The 20,114-nt window shown below is 34.2% G+C and overlaps 1 pseudogene; it reads right to left on the reverse strand.

Moving 5' to 3' along the window:
• Nucleotides 1-11,397: 11,397 nt before the first annotated feature.
• Nucleotides 11,398-20,114, reverse strand: part of LOC138378946 (serine/arginine-rich splicing factor 10 pseudogene) — a 49,597-nt pseudogene continuing 40,880 nt past the window's right edge.

Here is a 20,114-nt window from a genome sequence, read left to right on the forward strand (position 1 = left end):
TCCAGAGTATTTCCATAAGCAAATGTCAGTAGGTTATTGGCCCTGGCATTCTAATTACTTTTCTACAAATTATTTTAAACTGTCAAATATCAGATGCATCATCCTTTTTTTCTCATTGAAGACTATATATTAAGAAAATTGATCAGATTTACATTTCTATGTCTTGCTTTCCCTTTTCTGATAGCATATAATCCCAAAATAAAATAATAGAGTTATTGAAGAATAAAAAATGAGAAGAAATCATCTACTTTTGAACTCTTCATGAATCAAAATTTGTCCTTATTTTGTTGGAGTTAACTCTTCTCAGAAAGAGTGTTAGCAATTCTAGAAAGAATTCTAAGACTCCCTTATTTTGTCCCACAAAATGCAGAAAGAACTCAATGTAAGCATACAGCTAAACTCACCTAAAATATATTAAGAATACACAGTTTTATTTTTAAATACTATGTTTGACTAACACAACCATATTTATATGCTCTTAATTTGAAAGAGTCATGGTATTTTATATTTACATAAGGTTTACTATACCCACGTTCTCAGTAGAATAATAGATTTATTCCATTATTTCAAAGTTTGAAAGGTTCTTCTTAATCAGACCACATGTATAATAAAATACTTATATTACTTCAGGCAACTAATACATATTAAATCTATCAAGTCATAATTCCTCAGAACAATTTACCCTGGGCCATGTTAACTTGATATTGCTAGAAGTAGCCTGGGTTCCAAGTCTTTGGTGCAATTTTTCTTGGATAATGCTTTCCTAGAGAAATCAACTATACGAATTGGGCAAATGGAAAAATATTGATATAGTAGAAAAATTCTCCAAACTTTTCAAATTGAATGAATCTCAGCAACCTCTATTGTGCCTCTCTCTACCGTCTGTGTGCTAATTCATAATTACTATTTTAAAAATTATGGTAAAATACACATAAAATAAAATTTTCTATCTTAATCATTAATTGTACAGTTCAGTACTATTAACTATATTTATATCACTGTGCAACCAATCTCCAGAACTTTTTCATCTTCCAGAATTGAAACTTTCTGCTCATTTAACAAAAACTCCCCATTTCCTCCTCACCCTTGGAAACTAACATTCTACTTTCTGTTTCTATGAATTTGATCATATAGATATCTCATATAATTTGATTCATACAGTATTTGTCTTTCTGTGACTGGCTTATTTCACTTAGCATAATGTTCTCAAGGTTCATCCATGTTGTAGCATGTGTCAGAATTGCTTTCCTTTTTAAGGCAGAATTTTATCCATTATTTGTATATGCATTACATTTTCTTTATCCATTCATCCATCAATGGGCACCTAGGTTGCTTTTACTTTTGGCTATTGTGAATAATGCTGGTATAAAACATGAGAGTGCAAACATCTCTTCGAAGGTCTGATTATAATTCTTTTGGATATATATTCAGAAGTGGGATTGCTCTATTAAATGGTAATTCTATCTTTTTAATTTTTTGAGAAACCACCATACTGTTTTCCACAGTGGATGCACTATTCTACATTGTCAACAATAATGTTCAAGGGTCCAAATTTCTCCACATCCTCCCACCAATACTTTTGATATGCTTGTTGGCCATTTGTATATCTTCTTTGAAGAAATGTCTATTCAAGTCTTTATCCATTTTTAAAATTGGGTTATTTGGGTTTCTTTTGTTGCTGAGTTGTAGGAGTTCTTTATATATTCTGGATATTAACCCCCTATAAGCTATATGATTTGCAGGTATTTTCTCCCTTTTGTTAGGTCACCTTTTTACTCTGTTGGGTGTGTCCTTGGATGTAGTTCAACTTGTTTGTTTATGTTTTATTGCCTGTGCTTTTTTAGTATCATGCTGAAAAAAATCAGTGTCAAATCTAATGTTATGAAGTTTTTCCCTGATGTTTTCTTCTAAGAGTATAGCTCAGCCCTTATATATAGGTCTTTGATCTTATTTGAGTTAATTTTCTATATGGTGTAAGTTAAAGGTCCAACTTTATTCTTTCACATGTGGATATGCAGTGTACATGTCACCATTTGTTGAAGACACTGTACTTTCCTCACTGAATAGTTTAGGTTCCCTTGCAAAAAATCATTTGACCATATATATGAGGGTTGATTTCTGGGCTTGCCCTTCTATTCTTACTTTTCCTTTTTTTTCCCCCTTTTTTTTTGATTTGACAAAAAATTATATATATTTAGTTGTATAACATGATGTTTTGATATGTGTATACATTGTGGAATGGATAAATCAAGCTAATTATCATATACATTACATGACATAGTTATTTTTTGTGGTGAGAACAGTCAAAATCTAGTCTTGCAGCAATCTTCAAGTGTACAGTATATTGCTATTAACTGTTGTCATCATGATGTAAAATAGATCTCTTGAAATTATTCTTTATAACTGAAATTATATATTCTTTGACCAACATCTCCCCAATTCCCCTACCCACAGGCTCTGGTAACTGCCATTCTACTCTCCACTTTAATGAGTTTGACTTTGTTAGATTGCACACATTAGTGAGATCTTGCAGTATTTGTGTTTCTGTGCCTGGTATATTTCACTTAGCATGATGTCCTCTAGCTTCATTCATGTCATAGTAAATTACAGGATTCCCTTCTTTTTAAAGGCTGTATAGTATTCCATTGTGTATAAAAACCACATGTTCTTTTATCATTTATTGATGGACACTTAGCTTGATTATCAATGTTGGCTAATGTGAAAGTGCTGAAATGAAGATGGGAGTACAGATATTTCTTTGATATACTGATTTTATTTATTTTATTTATTTTTTTTGAGACAGAGTCTCACTCTGTTGCCCAGGCTAGAGTGAGTGCCGTGGCGTCAGCCTAGCTCACAGCAACCTCAAACTCCTGAGCTCAAGCGATCCTCCTGTCTCAGCCTCCCGAGTAGCTGGGACTACAGGCATGCACCACCATGCCCGGCTAATTTTTTCTATATATATTTTTAGCTGTCCATATAATTTCTTTCTATTTTTAGTAGAGATGGGGTCTCGCTCTTGCTCAGGCTGGTCTCGAACTCCTGAGCTCAAACGATCCGCCCACCTCGGCCTCCCAGAGTGCTAGGATTACAGGCGTGAGCCACCGCGCCCGGCCGATATACTGATTTTATTTTTAATATATATCCAATAGTGGGATTTCTGGATCATATAATAGTTCTATTTTCAATATTTTGAGGAACTTACACACTGTTTTTCATAATAATTCTACTAATTTACATCCCACTCACACTTTAAAAGTGTTTCCTTTTCTCCATATCCTCAACAATATATATCTGTTGTCTATTCTTTTTAGAGAGGGGATCTCACTACTTTTCCCTGACTGGTCTCAAATTTCTGGCCTCAACTGATCCTCCCACATTAGCCTCCCAAATAGCTGGGATTACAGGCATGATCCACCGTGCCAGATTTGTCTTTTTGATATTAGCTATTCCAATGGGTATAAGGTGATAACTCATTGTGGTTTTACTTTGAATTTCCCTGATCGTTAGTAATGTTGATCATTTTTTATACACTTGTTAGCCATTTGTATGACTTCTTTTGAAAAATATACATTTAGGTCCTTTGCCCATTTATTTTATTTTTTTTAATTTTTATTTTTTGTTTTTCAGCTCATTATGGGGGTACAAAAGTTCAGGCTATATATATTGCCCATGCCTCCCCATCCTCCCCAGTCAGAACTTCAAGCGTGTCCATTCCCCAGGCAGTGCGCATCGCACTCATCAAGTAGGTATACACCCATCCCTTCCACCCAGCCCCGACCTCTGTCTGATACCCAACTGGTGTTATTCCCAAATGTGCACTCAGGGAAACCAGTTTGCTGGTGAGTACATGTGGTGCTTATTTTTCCATTCTTGGGATACTTCACTTAATAGAATGGGTTCCAGCTCTCTCCAGGAGAACCAAAGAGATGCCATATCGCCATTATTTCTAATAGCTGAGTAATACTCCATGGTATACATATACCACATTTTGCTAATCCATTCATGAATTGATGGGCATTTGGGTTGTTTCCACATCTTTGCAATTGTGAATTGTGCTGCTATAAACATTCGGGTGCAGGTGACTTTTTTATAGAATGACTTTTGTTCTTCTGGGTAGATGCCCAAGAATGGGATTGCTGGATCGAATGGTAGGTCTACTTGTATCTGTTTAAGGTATCTCCATATTGCTTTCCACAGGGGTTGCAGTAGTTTACAGTTCCATCAGCAGTGTATGAGTGTTCCTGTCTCTCCGCATCCACACCAACATGCATCGTTTTGGGACTTTTTGATAAAGGCTATTCTCACTGGAGTTAAGTGATATCTCATTGTGGTTTTGATTTGCATTTCCCTGATGATTAGAGATGTTGAACATTTTTTTCATATGCTTGGTAGCCATTCTTATATCTTCTTTTGAAAAATTTCTATTCATGTCCTTTGCCCACTTTTTGATAGGGTTGTTTGATTTTTTTCTTACTGATTTTCCTGAGTTCTAAATAGATTCTTGCTATCAGTCCTTTATCTGATGTGTAGCATGTGAAAATTTTTTCCCATTATGTAGGTTGTCTATTTACTCTTGTGACTGTTTCTTTGGCTGTGCAGAAGCTTTTTAATTGAATTAGGTCCCATTTATTTATTTTTGTTGTTGCTGTGATTGCCTTAGGGGTCTTCCTCATAAATTCTTTGCCTAGGCCAATGTCTGTAAGAGTCTTTCCTACGTTTTCTTCTAGAATTCTAATAGTTTCACACCTAAGGTTTAAGTCTGTTATCCACCGTGATTTGATTTTTGTGAGAGGTGAGGGCTGTGGGTCCTGTTTCAGTCTTCTACATATGGCTATCTAGTTTTCCCAGCACCATTTATTGAATAAGGAATTTAAATCTACAAATTCCTACATGATCTTACCTAGGACTACATCTCCTACCTCATTTCACACCACTCTCCATATTACTATTTGAGGTGAGCTACACTGGACTTTATTTAAGTTCTTCAAGAGAATCTCTTTTTCAACTCAGGGTTTTGAATATGTTCTTTCCTGTACTGGATGCCTGTTCCCCCAAATCTTGCGTAGCTATCTCCTTCTCATCCTTCAGGTTCCAGTGTATTGCTAACTACTCAGAGAAGCCATCCCTGACCACCAGATTTAAAGTTAATCCTCAAAACCTACAGTATTATCTGTTGTTCACTATTTTCTTTCCTTCATATGGTTACCACAATTTCTAATATTGTGCTTACTTTTACTTATTTGTTTATTTTCTGCCTCTTCCACTACTCTAGTGCAGTAAATTTCAGAAATGTATGAAGCTCATCTGTACTGTTCACCAATGGGTACACAGAACCTAGAACTGACCTAATACATAATTAATACCTAATAATCATCCTGTCCAGGACAACTGCTGATCAGTTTTGTTTCACTATAAATTAATTTGCATTTTCTAGAATTTTGTGTTAATAGGTTCATAGACTAATCTTAAGTGAATTCTTCCAATAACTATAAACATTTTAATATTTATCCATATTATGCACATCAACATTTCATATCTTTTTATACCTGCATGATATTTCATTATGGATATACCACAATTTGTTTATGCATTCACCTGCTGATAGACATATGGGCTGCTTCCAGTTTTGCACTATTACAGATCAAGTTGCTATTAACATGTACATGCAAGTATGGAAATGTGTTTTCATTTTTCTTAGGTAAATAACCAGCAGTGGCATTGTTAGATCATAGGGTAAGAAGTATTTTTAACTTTTTGAGGACAAGCCAAACTGTTTTCCAAGGTGACTGTACAATTTTACATTTCCACCAACAGTGTATCAGTGTTCCAGTTGTTTTGCATCCTTTTCAGAATTTGGCATGTTTTATTTTTTTTTAATTTTAGACAATATAATGGATATATATTGGTATCTTATTGTGATTTTTTAAATTTTTTATTGATACATAATAATTGTACATATTCATGGGTTACATGTTACATCTTGATACATTTGCATTTCCCTAATGACTAATGATGTTAAGCACCTTTTCATGTGTTTATTGGCCATTTATATATTTTCTTTCATGTACAGTCATGAGTCACTTAACAATGGGATACATTCTGAGAAATGCATCATTAGGCAATTTTTTCATTGTGCAAACATCATAGAGTGTACTTGCACAAAACTAGATGGAATATCCTACTACCCATCTAGGCTATATGGTATATATAGCCTATTGCTCTTAGACTACAAACCTCTACAGCATGTTTCTGTACTGAGTAGTGTAGTCAACTGTAACACAATGGTAAGTATTCATGTCTCTAAACAAATCTAAACATTGAAAAGGTACAGTAATAATATGATTTAAAAGATAAAAAAAAAAGTACACCTGTATAGAGCACTTATCATGAATGGAACATGTAGGACTGGAAGTTACTCTGGGTGAGTCAGTGAGTGGGAGTGGTGAGTGAATGTGAAGGCGTAGGACATTACTGTATACTATCGTCAACTTTATAAACGCCAAACACTTAAGCTACACTAAATTTATAAGAAAAAAAAATCTTCATCAATAATGAATTAACTTTAGCTTACTGTTAGTTTTTTACTTTATAAAGATTTTATTTTTTTTTAACTTTTTGACTTTTTTTTTTAATTTCAGCTTATCATCATGGGGGTACAAAAGTTCAGGCCACATACATTGCCCATGTCCCACCCATCCCTCCGAGTCAGAACTTCAAGTGTGTCCATTCCCCAGACAGTGTGCATTGCACTCATCATGTAGTTATACCCCATCCCCTCCCCCCACCCCCAATCCCCCCCAATCCCCCCCCCGAGTCAGAACATTCAAGCATGACCATTCCTCAGATGGTGCACAACGCACTCATCATGTAGGTGAGTACATGTGGTACATGTGGTGCTTATTTTTCCATTCTTTATTTTTGCTTCTATTTATGTGATAGACCAATTTCTCTTATGAATATAGATGCAAAAATTGTCGATAAAATTCATATGTGATGAATTACATTTATAGATTTGCGTATGTTAAACCATCCCGGCATCTCTGGGATGAAGCCCACTTAGTCGTGATGGATTATTTTTTTGATAAGCACTTGGATTCGATTTGCTAGAATTTTATTGTATACTTCACTTAGTAGAATGGGTTCTTTCTGATTTTCCTGAGTTCTATATAGATTCTAGTTATTAGCCCTTTATTGGATGTGTAGTATGCAAAAATTTTTTCCCATTCTGTAGGTTGTCTGTCTGCTCTCGTGATAGTGCCCTTGGCTGTGCAGAAGCTTTTTAATTCAATCAGGTCCCATTTATTTATTTTTGTTGTTGCTGTGATTGCCTCTGGGACCTTCCTCACAAATTCTTTGCCAAGGCCAATGTCTATAAGAGTTTTGTTTTAGTTGCATCCTTTCCTGGTTCGAACTCTATCCACAAGACCAAAAGAGATGCCATATCACCGTTATTTCTTATAGCTGACGTCATGTAGGTGTACACCCATCCCCTCTCCCCACCCCCCACCTCAGTCCTATACCCAATTGGTGTTATTCCCAAATGTGCTCTTAGGGGATGATCAGTGGGTAATACTCCATGGTATACATATACCACAATTTACTAATCCACTCATGAATTGATGGGCATTTGGGTTAGCTTAAAACACATATTGTACAGCTGCACAAAAAATATTTTCTTTCTTTATATCTTTATTCTATAAGCTTTTTTATATAAGCTTTTTTCTATTTTTCAATTTTTATTTATTTTTTTTACTTTTTTTTTTACTTTTTAATCTTTGTTGTTAAAAACTAAGATAAAAACATACACATTAGCCTATGCCTATGCAGGGTCAGTATCATCAATATCACTATCTACCACCTCCACACTGTGTCGCACTGGAAGATCTTCAGAGGCAATAACATGCATGGAGTTGCCAGCTCCTATGATAACAATGCCTTTTTCTCGAATACCTCCTGAAGGACCTACCTGAGACTGCTTTAGAGTTAATGGGTTTTTTTTTAATAAGTAGAATGAGTACACTCTAAAATACAATACAAATATAATATAGTAAATACATAACCCTACAGCATAATTATTAGCATTATCAAGTATTATTAATATATACTGTACATAATTGTATGCACTATACTTTTATACAAATGACAGGGCAGTAGGCTTGTTTATGACAGCATCAACACAAACACGTGTTGCACTACAATGTTACAACAGCAACAGTGTCATTAGGTGATAGGAATTTTTCAGCTTCATTATAGTCTGATGGGACTGCTGTCCTTTTGTATGTGGTCCATCATTTACTGAAATGTTATTCAGTGAGTGACTGTATTGCCTATTCACATATTTTGCTTATTTTCTTGTTTGGTTGTTTGTCTTCTTATTGGGTAGGATGATTTATATATATATATTCATTCCAGATGCAAGTCTTGTGTCTAATATATGGGATGCAAATATTTCGCTCAGTCTGCTGTGTTTTAAGCACATATAAATTTATAATTGTATGTCTTCCTGATACATAATCACATTTTTCAGAAAGTTAGAGAAACATGTATATGAGTGATTGCATAAAAAAACACAAACACTAACTGCAAAGAGTAAGGAAAGTTAGTAGTATCAAATATGTAAAGGTTATAGAATCAATCCTCCAAACACATTTCACAAACGATATTTTTTCCCAATCTATTTATTTATTTTCTTTTTTTAAATTCCAGAATATTATGGGGATACAAACATTTTGGTTACATATAATCCCTTTTCATTGCCCATGTCAGAGCTCCAAGTGTGCCGACCCCCCACACAGTGCACTCCACAACCTTTAGTTATGAGTTTACCCATCCCCTCTACCCTCCTGCCACCTGCCCAGCACCCAGTGAATATTAGCTTCCATGTGAGCATCTAAGTGTTGATCCGTTAATACCAATTTGATGGCAAATACATGTGGTGATTATTTTTCCATTCTTGTGATACTTCACTTTGAATGATGGGCTCTAGCTTCCCCCAGGATAATATAAGAGGTGCTAGTTCACCATTGTATTTTGTGATTGACTAGTATTCCACGGTACCTATATACCACATTTTATTAATCCACTAATGTATTGATGGGCACTTGGGTTGTTTCCACGTCTTTGCAATTGTGAATTGTGCTGCCTTAAACATTTGAGTGCAGATGGCTTTATTGTACAACGTCTTTTTTCTTTTGGGTAGATGCCTAGTAGTGGGATTGTTGGATTAAATAGTATTTATATTTTTAGTTCTTTATGATATCTCCAAATTACTTTAAACAGAGGTACTAATTTGAAGTCCCAAGAGCAGTGTAAGAGTGTTCATATCTCTCTGCATCCATGCCAGCATTTGTTGTTTTGGGACTTTTTGATAAAAGCCATTCTCACTGGAGTTAAATGATATTTCATTGTGGTTTTGATTTGCATGTCCCTGATGATTAGAGATGTGGAACACTTTTTTATATGTTTGCTGGCCATTATCCTATCATCTTTTGCAAAGTTCCTGTTCATGTCCTTTGCCCCCTTTCTAATGGTATTGTTTAATTTTTTTCTTGTTAATTTTCTTAAATTATACATTGATTCTTGTTATCAGCCCTTTATCTGATGTGGAGCATGCAAAGATTTTCTCCCATTCTGTAGGTTGTCTATTCTCTCTAGTGATAGTTTCCTTGGCTGTGCAGAGGCTTTTTAATTTGGTCAGGTCCCACTTATTTGTTTTTGTTGCTGCTGTGATTGCTTTGGGGGTCTTCTTCATAAATTCTTTACCTAGGCCGATGTCTTTGAGAGTTTTCCCAACATTTTCTTCTAGAATTCTTAAGGTTTCACCCCTTACTTTGAAGTCTGTTATCCATCATGAGTTGTTTTTTTGTGAGAGGTGAGAGGTGCGGGTCCAGTTTGAATCTTCTGCACGTGGTTATCCAATTTTCCCAGCACCATTTATTGAATAGAGATATTTTTCCCCAGTATATATTTTTGTCTGCTTTGTCAAAGATTAGATGACAATATGAGGATGGTTTTATACCTGGGTTCTCAGTCTCAGTCCTGTTCAAAAGGTGTATATCTATGTTCTTGTGCTAGTACCATGCTGTTTTGATTACTATAGCCTTGTAATAAAGCTTCAAGTGTGGTAGACTGATGCCTCTCAATTTGTTCTTTTTGATTAACATTGCTTTAGCTATACTAGGTCTTCTCTAGTTCCATATGAAGTATAGAATTATTTTTTCTAGATTTGTGAAAAATGATGATTGCATTGATTCTGTAAATCACTTTAAGTAGTATGGACATTTCAACAATATTGATTCTGCCAATCCATGAGTATGGTAGAGTTCTCCTTCTGTTTATATCCTCTACAGTTTCTTTTCTCAGTGTTTAATAGTTCTCCCTACATAGGTCTCTCATCTCCTTAGCTAAATATATTCCTAAATATTTAATTTTCTTTGATGCTATTATGAAAGGTGTTACATCTTTGATTTGATTTTTGGCTTGACTGTTATTGGCATATATGAATGCCACTGATTTGTATGCATTGATTTTGTATCTGGAGACTTTACTGAATTCATTTATCAATTCCAGGAGTCTCTTTGTTGATTCCTTGGTGTTTTCTACATATAATAGCATATCCTCTTCAAAGAGGGAGAGTTTGACCTCTTCTGCCCCCATTTGAGCACCCTTAATTCCCTTATCTAGTCTGATTGCTCAGGGAAGGACTTCTAGCACTATGTTGAAATGAAGTGGAGATAGTGGGCAACCTTGTCTGGTTCCAGTTCTAAGCAGGAATGCTTTCAATGTTTCTTTGTTGGGTATGGTATTGGTTGTGAATTTATCATATATGGCTTTAATAATTTTGAGACGACCCATCTGTGCCTATCTTATTAAGAGTTTTTATCATAAAAGTGTGCTGAATTTTGTCAAATGCTTTTTCTGAATCTATTGAAAGAATCATAGGATCTTTGTTCTTGCTTTTATTTATATGGTGTATTACCTTTATAGATTGGCATGTTAAACTGTCCTTGCATCTGTGGGATAAAGCCCACTTGGTCATGATAAATTATTTTTTTTGAACTGCTGTTGAATTTGGTTTGCTAATATTTTGTTGAGAATTTTTGCATCTATAAGGGATATTGTCCTGTAGTTTTCTTTGTTTGTTGTGTCCTTTCCTGGCTTTGGTATCAAGGTGATATTGGCTTTGTAGAATGAGTTGGGGAGAATTATATCCTTCTCAATGTTGTGGAATAATTTCTGCAGTATAGGTATCAGTTCTTCTTCGCAGGTTAGGTCAAATTCAGGTGTGAACCCATCTGGTCCAGGACTTTGTTTATTGGAAGATAATCACTGTTTTGTTCTTTATAAGCAAAGCCTAGATTACTAAAACATTCTACCAAATATGAATATGTACTTTCAATCTGTTCTAGAGGTGCCTCTAGTTTTGGTGTGAGATGCAGACCTAAGATATGATTTATTCTTTATTTTTATGTTGGGCTACTATTTAGTGATCTTGAATTGAATTTAGATCTTGAAAATGATTGATTTTTGTGTTTGAATCTATCATTGTCAGAATGGCTTCTGCTACACTATGGTCTTCCAGCCAGTCTACTGTTTCTAGGACTATAAGATTTTCTATAGTTGTAATCAAACAACTGACTTCTTTTATAACCTCAGTTTCTAGAACATCTATATCTACCAAAATCATCATAATATGAAGAACTGTACACATTCCTCCCTTCCTTGGCTTTCATCTGATTTGGTGTCTTCCAATCTCCCTGTGAAAACTGTACTTCAATTTGATGTCCACAAATCCATTTTCTGTCCAAATTATGTAAACCATGTTCAGCATCACAAACATCCTCAAATTGAGCATAAGGAAATCCTTTTTGATAGCTAGTGTAGAAATAAAGTGGAGCAGACACATCAACTGTAGGACTACATGACCAAATTCACACCATAAATCTTCAGAACTGTGTCATCGTCTACATTCCTGACTGACAGAGATGTTTTGGGGGGAGGGCTGCAGGTAGTGGGATATGATGGATGACATGAGTCTTGGCCTGGGGCACTAATAGGCTTAGCAAACCATCCATGGCTCCAGCATCACATCACCAGACACTGTCTTGAAATGTATTTTATCTTATATTAAAATGCCACTCTAGCCTTCTTATGTTTAATATTTGCAAGACATATCATTTTCCTCTATTGACTTTTAATCTATCTGTATGCTTATGTTTAAATTGTGTTTCTTAGAATCAGAATATAATAGAGTTCTGTTTTTCTCTACTCTGTCAATTGCAGCCTTTTAATTTGAGTGTTTAGACCATTAACATTAAATGTAAATATTTATATTGTTCAATTTAGTCTATTGTATTATTTGTTTTCTGTTTGTCCCCTGTGTTTTTTTCTTCTTCTGTTTCTTATTTATTTCTTCTTTATAAAATATTGGAATATTTGCCTACTTTTATTGTTCTATTTTAATTTATAAATTATCTTTCTTGCTATATCTATTTATGATGTGTTTCAGTGGTTGCTCTATGAATTACAATAAACATACCTAAGAATTTGCAGTCTATTTAATGTTAATATTGTGCCACTTCAAGCAAAATATAGAAGTCTTGCAACCAAACAGTTGCCTTTACTTTCCATCTACTGACCTTCACGTTATAATTGTCTTATAAATTACATCATGCACAGAAAACTCCATCAAGCGATGTTAATGATTTTGTTTTCCAAAGATGTACATATTTTAATAACTTACAAATAGATAATACTTTGCAGTTAGCTAAATGTTTACCATTTCAGTTATCCTTCCTTCATTCCTGAAGATCCAAGTTTCTCTTTGATATCATTGTCACAAATACCTTTAGTATTTCCTGTAGAGCAGGTACATTAGTAATGGAATCTCTTAGTTTTCCTTCATCTGAGAATGTCATTAATTATCCTTCTTGTACTGGGAATAAAATGCTGGGTTGACAGTTCTTTTCCTTTAGAACTTCAAATATTTTGTTCCATTGTTTTCTGGTCTACATAGTTTCTGATGTGAAATCTACAATACTTGAACAGTTGTTTCACTATATGCAATGGATTATTTTTCTTAGATGCTTTAATTTTTCTTTAGTTTTGGTTTTCAGCAGTTTAATTGTGATGTGTATAGACATAGCCTCCTATGAATTTATTATTTGAGATCAGCTGTATTTCTTAAATCTGTAAATGTATGCATTTCTCCAAATTTGGGAGGCTTTTGGTCATTATTTCTTCAGATAATTTTTCTACTCCAATATCTTTCTTCCTTCCTTCTAGGATTCTAAGGACTTTTGGATATTGTCCCACAAGTCCCAATGCTCATTTTTTTTCAATCTTTTCCCTCATCTCCCTTCCTCAATTTGGATAATTTCTAGTGATCTTGTTTAGTTTCTCTGATTTTACATTTATTTCAGGTATTGTATTTTCATTTCTAAATTTCTATTTGGTTCTTTTTATTATATTTTTGTGTTTTCTCTGAGAATTTCTGTCATTCAATTTCTTTCAATCGTTATTTATCTTTACCTCATGTAACATAGTTAGAATAGCTGCTTTAGTCAAAGGGCTCAAAGTTTGGGTTATATAAGGTAAATAAGTCCTAAAGATTAACTGTACAGCATAGTGCCTATAGTTAACAATACTATATTGTAGATTTAAAAATTTGCTACAAGGGTAGATCTTATGTTAAGTGTTCTTATATTACTACTACTACCACTAAGTAAATAGGGCAGGAGGAAATTTTTCAAGGTCATGGAAAGGTATAATGTATAGATTGTACTGATAGTTTCACAAGTGAATCCTTATCTCCAAAGGATACATCAAGTTGTATACTTTAAATATGTACAGCTTTTTGTATGTCAATCATATCTCAATAAAGTTGTTTACAAAACCATCTAAGTCTAAAAATTCCAAAATGTGTTTAACTATCTGGAATCTGGAAAACTAGTTGTGTTTTTCTGTTTTATCAGGCAATCAACCTGGTTCAGACTATATGTTATACTTCAAGTTTCCATGAGACTATCTAAGTAGATAATTAAGTAGTAGATAAATTAATTTGAAATGACAGCAAGAAACTCAGGAGAAGGATTGTGTATAGATATGAAGTCATATACTTAGAAATAATGCTTGAAACAAATGAGTAAATTAATAAGAAAATATGCATAAAATGACAGGTTAAAAAAGAATTCTATAACAAAATACTAATCTAGGTATCAGATAGGAAAAACAAGAAAATGGACAGAGATAACAAATTTACTCCCTATCACAATGCCTAGATCATAGTTGATAACCACAAAATGGCTGTTGAATCTGTAAATAGAAAGACAATATAAGGATGAAGTGAAATAATTCTGAGGATAGAATACAGTTAAGCATATTTTGAGCTATAGGAAAGAGATACAGCAGATAAAGAGTTGAAAAGATAGAATAAGTTGAGACTAGAGCAATAAGTAGGAAAAAAAAGTCTGTATTAGAAGCAATGCATGATGTTAGCCTTATGAGGAATTGCCACTTTTAGTGGTACTTTGTAATTAATTAAATACATGGAGGTAAGGGGAAAAAAGTGTAAAGTTAGGTCTTCATAAGTGAGTGGCTACATAATAATGGTACATTCTTTAAGATAAGGTAAGTAGAAGAGTTTGTCTTTGACAGTTCTATTTTCCATCCTCTACATTCCAAATAAGTCACTATGAAAAGTGGCAAAGAATCATATCAAATGGTATAAACATCAAAATAAGAGATGCTTCTACAAAAAAGGGAAAGAATAATCATTGACAAATGTGAGTAGAATGCCATCTCCACAACACAGTCCTATGCTATGTGGGTCATGAAATAAAATATAGCCTCAAGTTGATAATTTTGTAATTTATCCTGTGAAAGAACCATGTTTAAGTTGGAGCAAAACAGAAAGACCAATGGTAATGATGAGAAGAGGTGGGGCAGGGATGTACAGTGTGTTAGAAAGTTAAGAGTATAGAGGACATAGACATAAATGGTGTTAAATTTAGCTGGTAACTATGGTTAATAATAAAAAAAGGAAGCATGGGTAGAACTGACTGATCTCAAGTTCTATAACTGATGCACAGAGAACTAATGAAGGATTACAGAGTTAACCTGGCCTGGTTGTGTTATGGGTTTCCTTTACTGCCTGTGTCAGCCCTTATTTTAGTGGGAACTGTCTTTAGGTTATATGAAAGCAGCAAGGAGGACATTTGTATGGATGGGACCTACTTCACTGTGAGCAGCCTCTGGTTTTAATTAGGTCTGCCACACTATCTATGAAATCAATTTAAAAAGATAAAATTATAGACAATTTAATACAAAGTACATAAAAAAGAAGAAAAGCAAATTCACAACTAATGATCTTTTGTTGTTGTTCAGAGATGTAGTAAAATATAGTAGTAAAATGTAGTAAAATAATTGTAGTAAAATATATATTACGTGATGTTTTCCATTTTAACCATTTTAAGTGCACCATTCAGTGGCATTAATTAACTTCACTACATTGTACAACCATCACCACTATCTTTTTTCATAAGTTTTTCATCACCCCAAACAGAAACTCATAACTATTAAGCAATAACTCCTCACTACCATCACCACCCCAGCCCCTGGTAATCACAAATGTTCTTTCTGTCTCTATTAATTTGCCTAATCTAGATATCTCATCTTCATTTTTTCAGTAAGATATTGGTCATTTGTTAAGAGTACTGTGTTAGTAGCTTGAGAGAACTGGCCACTGATGGTATGCTGAGACAACAAATAAACTAGAGGATGGCAAACAGCCTACAATGGCCAGAATAGTCATTAAAATGAGTTCAGTGATTCAGATTTCATTCAATAGATATTTCTGGGAACTGACAAATTAGAGATAAAATGTTCTAACTAAAGGGTACAGTGACTTCTCAACTCTTCCAACTGTTGCCATTAAGAAATTAAAAAATCTAATGCTACCAGATGTTTTATTTTTGAGAGAACTGAAACGTTTGGACTCTCAGGTAAATTTTCCAAAATTTATAAACTCTGCAGGTCAAATCTGGCCCTCGTGTCATCAGCTTATGGATTTTATTATAAACACAAGTCTTAGTTTATAGCAGAAAAATACCATAATATGCTAAATGGCATGCATTTTTAATGGAACAAAGATGGAAGCTTTGTGACTTTTTCCAGCACTTTGAGAAACCCAGGTATATAAGTGAAAAGTGAGTAGTACCCAAAAATGAGGAATGGCAAAGCACAACTAGCAGAAGTTTAGGAGCCAAGGGATTCTAGTGTGGTAGGTTATTTCTCTGTTCATTTTATATTTTTAATTTTTGATATATAAAATTATATGCATTTTTCATGTACAATATGATGTTTTGAAGTATATATACATTGTGGAATGAATAAATGTGGCTACTTAACAAATGTATTACCTCACATTATCATTTTTGTGTTGAGAACACTTAACATCCATTCTCTTAGAATTTTTCAAGAGTACAATATATTATCATTAACTATAGTCACCATGCTGTACAATAGATCTCTTGATTGTATTCCTGCTATCTAGCTGTAAATATGTACCCTTTGATCAACATCTCCCCAAACTTCTCTTTTCTCTAACCACTCCAGCCTTTGTAAAGAACATACTACTCTTTACTTCTATGATATCAACTTTTTAAAAATTGCCCTTATGAATGAGGTTATGTGGAATTTGTTTTTCTGTGCCTGTCTTTGTACCTTTTTAAAATAGTACCTTGCGCTTTTTACTTAAGATTGCTTTGGCTACATGAGGTCTTCTCTGGTTCTATACAAAGTGTAGAACTTTTTTTCTAGATCTGTAAAGAATTATGACGGTACTTTGATAGGGATTGCATTAATTCTGTAGATCACTTTAGGTAGTATGGACATTTTAACGATATTGATTCTACCAATCCACCAGCAAGGTAGATTTTTCCATCTGTTTACATCTTCTACAATTTCTTTTCTTAGTGTTTTCTAGCTCTCCCTGTATATGTCTCTCACATTTTTCATTAAATATATTCCTAGATATTTAATTTCCTTTGAGACTATTGTAAAATGTATTGTGTTTTTGATTTGAATTTTGGCTTGACTATTGTTGGCGTATATGAATGCCTCTGATTTGTGTGTATTGATTTTGTATCCTGAGACTTTACTGAATTCATTTATCAATTCTAGGAGTAAAAAAGAACAAATTGGGAGGTATCAGTCTACCAGACTTCAAGCTGTACTACAAGGCTATAGTAACTAAAACAGCATGGTACTGGCACAAGAACAGAGACATAGACCTTTGGAACAGGACTGAGAATCCAGAGATGAAACCATCCACATATGGTAATCTAATCTTTGACAAAGCAGACAAAAATATATACTAGGGAAATGAATCTCTTTTCAATAAATGGTGCTGGGAAAACTGGATAGCTACATGCAGAAGATTGAAACTGGAACCCCACCTCTCACATCTCACAAAGTTCAATTCAAGATGGATAACCGACTTAAACCTAAGGGATGAAACCTTAAGGATTCTAGAAGCAGATGTTGGGAAGACCCTTTCAGACATCAGCCAAGACAAATAATTTTTGAATAAGACCCCAAAGTAATCACCACAGCAACAAAAATAAATAAATGGGATCTGATCAAACTTAAAAGCTTTTGCACAGCCAAGGAAACTATCATTAGAGCGAATGAATAGACAGCCTATATAATGGAAGAAAATATTTGCTCTCTACACATCCGATAAAGGGCAGATAACAAGAATCTATCTAGAACTCAAAAAAATCAACAAGAAAGAAATCAAACAACCCCATCAATATAAATAGGCAGAGGACACGAACAGAAACTTTTCAAAAGAAGACAGAGTATTGGCCAGCAAACATAGAAAAAAAATGCTCAACATCTCTAATCATTAGAGACATGCAAATCAAAATCACAATGAGATATCACCTAATCCCAGTGAGATTGGCCTCTATCAAAAAATCCCAAAACAACAAATGCTGGTGAGGATGTGAAGAGACAGGAACACTCTTACACTGCTGGTGGGACTGCAAATAAGTGCAACTTCAGTGAAAAAAAAATTTGGAGATACCTCAAAGAGCTAAAAATAGAAATACCATTAGATCCAGCAATAGCACTATTAGGCATCTACCCAAAAGAGAAAAAGACATTCTATAATAAAGACATCTGCACCAGAATGTTTATAGCAGCACAATTCACTATTGTAAGGATTTGAAAACAAACCAAGTGCCTGTCAATTCATGAGTGGATTATTAAAATTTGGTATATGTATACAATGAAATATTACTCAATTATAAGAAACAACAGTGATCTAGCACCTCTTATATTTTCCTGGATAGAGTTTGAGCCCATTATCCAAAGTGAGGTATCACAATATCGGAAGAATAGGCTCCACATGTACTCACTATCAAATTGGCACTAACTGATCAACACTATGGTGTTCACACAGTAGTAATATTCTCCAGGGATTAGGGGGTTGGGGGGGTAAACTCACAAGTAATGGATGTGGTGAGCATTGTAGAGTGGAAGGTCATGCCTCTAATCCTCTCTTGGGTAAGGCAAAGGCATAAAATGTAACCAAAATGTTTGTACCTTCATAATATCCTGAAATAAAAAAAGAAAACAAAGAAAAAAATAGCATCTTGCAATGTATAGATACTCAATGACTATTTCTTCAGTGGTAAAATAAGAAAAGGAGAAAACATCAGTTGATATGATCTTATTGGACTACTCAATTTAGTACTGCCTTCATCAAAATCATCAAAGGGCACTTTACTTTCCAAACATTTGGAAGAGGCAGCATTTTAGCTTTCCTAGATTTTCCTAAACTAACAAAATTTATTATGACTCATAGGGTCCCATTTTGTGAGCAAATTTTAAGGCTTTACTGTTTTAGATGTCAAGATAATAATAAAATAAAATAAAATAAACACTACAAAGTCCTTCTTGTTATATTGACAATAATTGTGTTCCACTCTTTGAAACACAGTGAATATTTGCTTATCCATTTTATATAAAATCATATGAATCTTTCCTAAAATAAATTCCCTGTAAAACATTTATGTTCTCATTTTAAAATAGGGAGCATAGGCCTGGAACACAGAAAGTGCAAGTCCCTTTTTCTGTTCCAAGCAATGCATTAGGAATTCTTATTCAATATTTGTTTAATTGAGTAAGATGGAAAATTGTAACAATTCTCACAGCCTGGGCTTCCAGTCTGTTTTTTTCCCCTTCTTTATGATCCAAATTCTGATGGTTCCACCTTGTGGTAAAAGTCAAAATAGGTTCTTTGTATTTTGCTTTGTTTTGTTGTTTGTCTATTTTAAAAAGTCTAAAGTAAAACCTATTATGAAAAAAAGAATTAGAAAATTATTTCTTAAGTGTTTAAATTTATTTTCCTTACCCTCAAGGAATTCATAGCTAACAGGGAATAAAGGCACCTGGGGAGATATTTCAATATGATGTGATTGATGCAAAAAAGAGAGATTTGCATAGGGGGAGGCCAAATGTCAGAATTCTTTTGGGGGCAGAACCACAAGGGGTCAAAACTGAGATCAGAGAGAAGGACTGAGGAAAATATTAGGAGTGAAACCTGAGAGCTAAGCAGGATCAAAAACCCAGGGGTGATACTAGGAACAAGCAATAATTAGAGGACAGGCAAAATGAAAATGTTGAAAATTTGTAAAGGTAATAAAGAGCTAGTGGAATGGGAATTGGAAGGCAAAGCAGAGGGCTTAGACTTCTAATCAAGATGGCATTTAACTTGATCTTTGAGGTACTGCTCTGGACCAAACCCATAATAATGTCAGGTAAAATATAAATAGTGAAAATAAAGGACAAATTACAGCCAAAAAAATTATCTGTGAATCATTAATATCATTGCTAAAAGATAAAGACAGACCAATGAGTAGCAGGGCATGGTGGCTCACTCATACAATCCCAGCATTCTGAGACAGCCTGGGCAACATAGAGAGACTATGTCTCTCAAAAAAAACAAAACAAAAAACAAACAAACAAACAAAAAACAGGTGTTGTGGCATGCGCCTGTAGTCTCAGGTACTTGGAGGCTAAGGCAGGCGGATCTCTTGAATCCA

This window comes from Eulemur rufifrons, chromosome 30 (assembly GCF_041146395.1).
Source record: "Eulemur rufifrons isolate Redbay chromosome 30, OSU_ERuf_1, whole genome shotgun sequence".
NCBI lineage: Eukaryota > Metazoa > Chordata > Mammalia > Primates > Lemuridae > Eulemur > Eulemur rufifrons.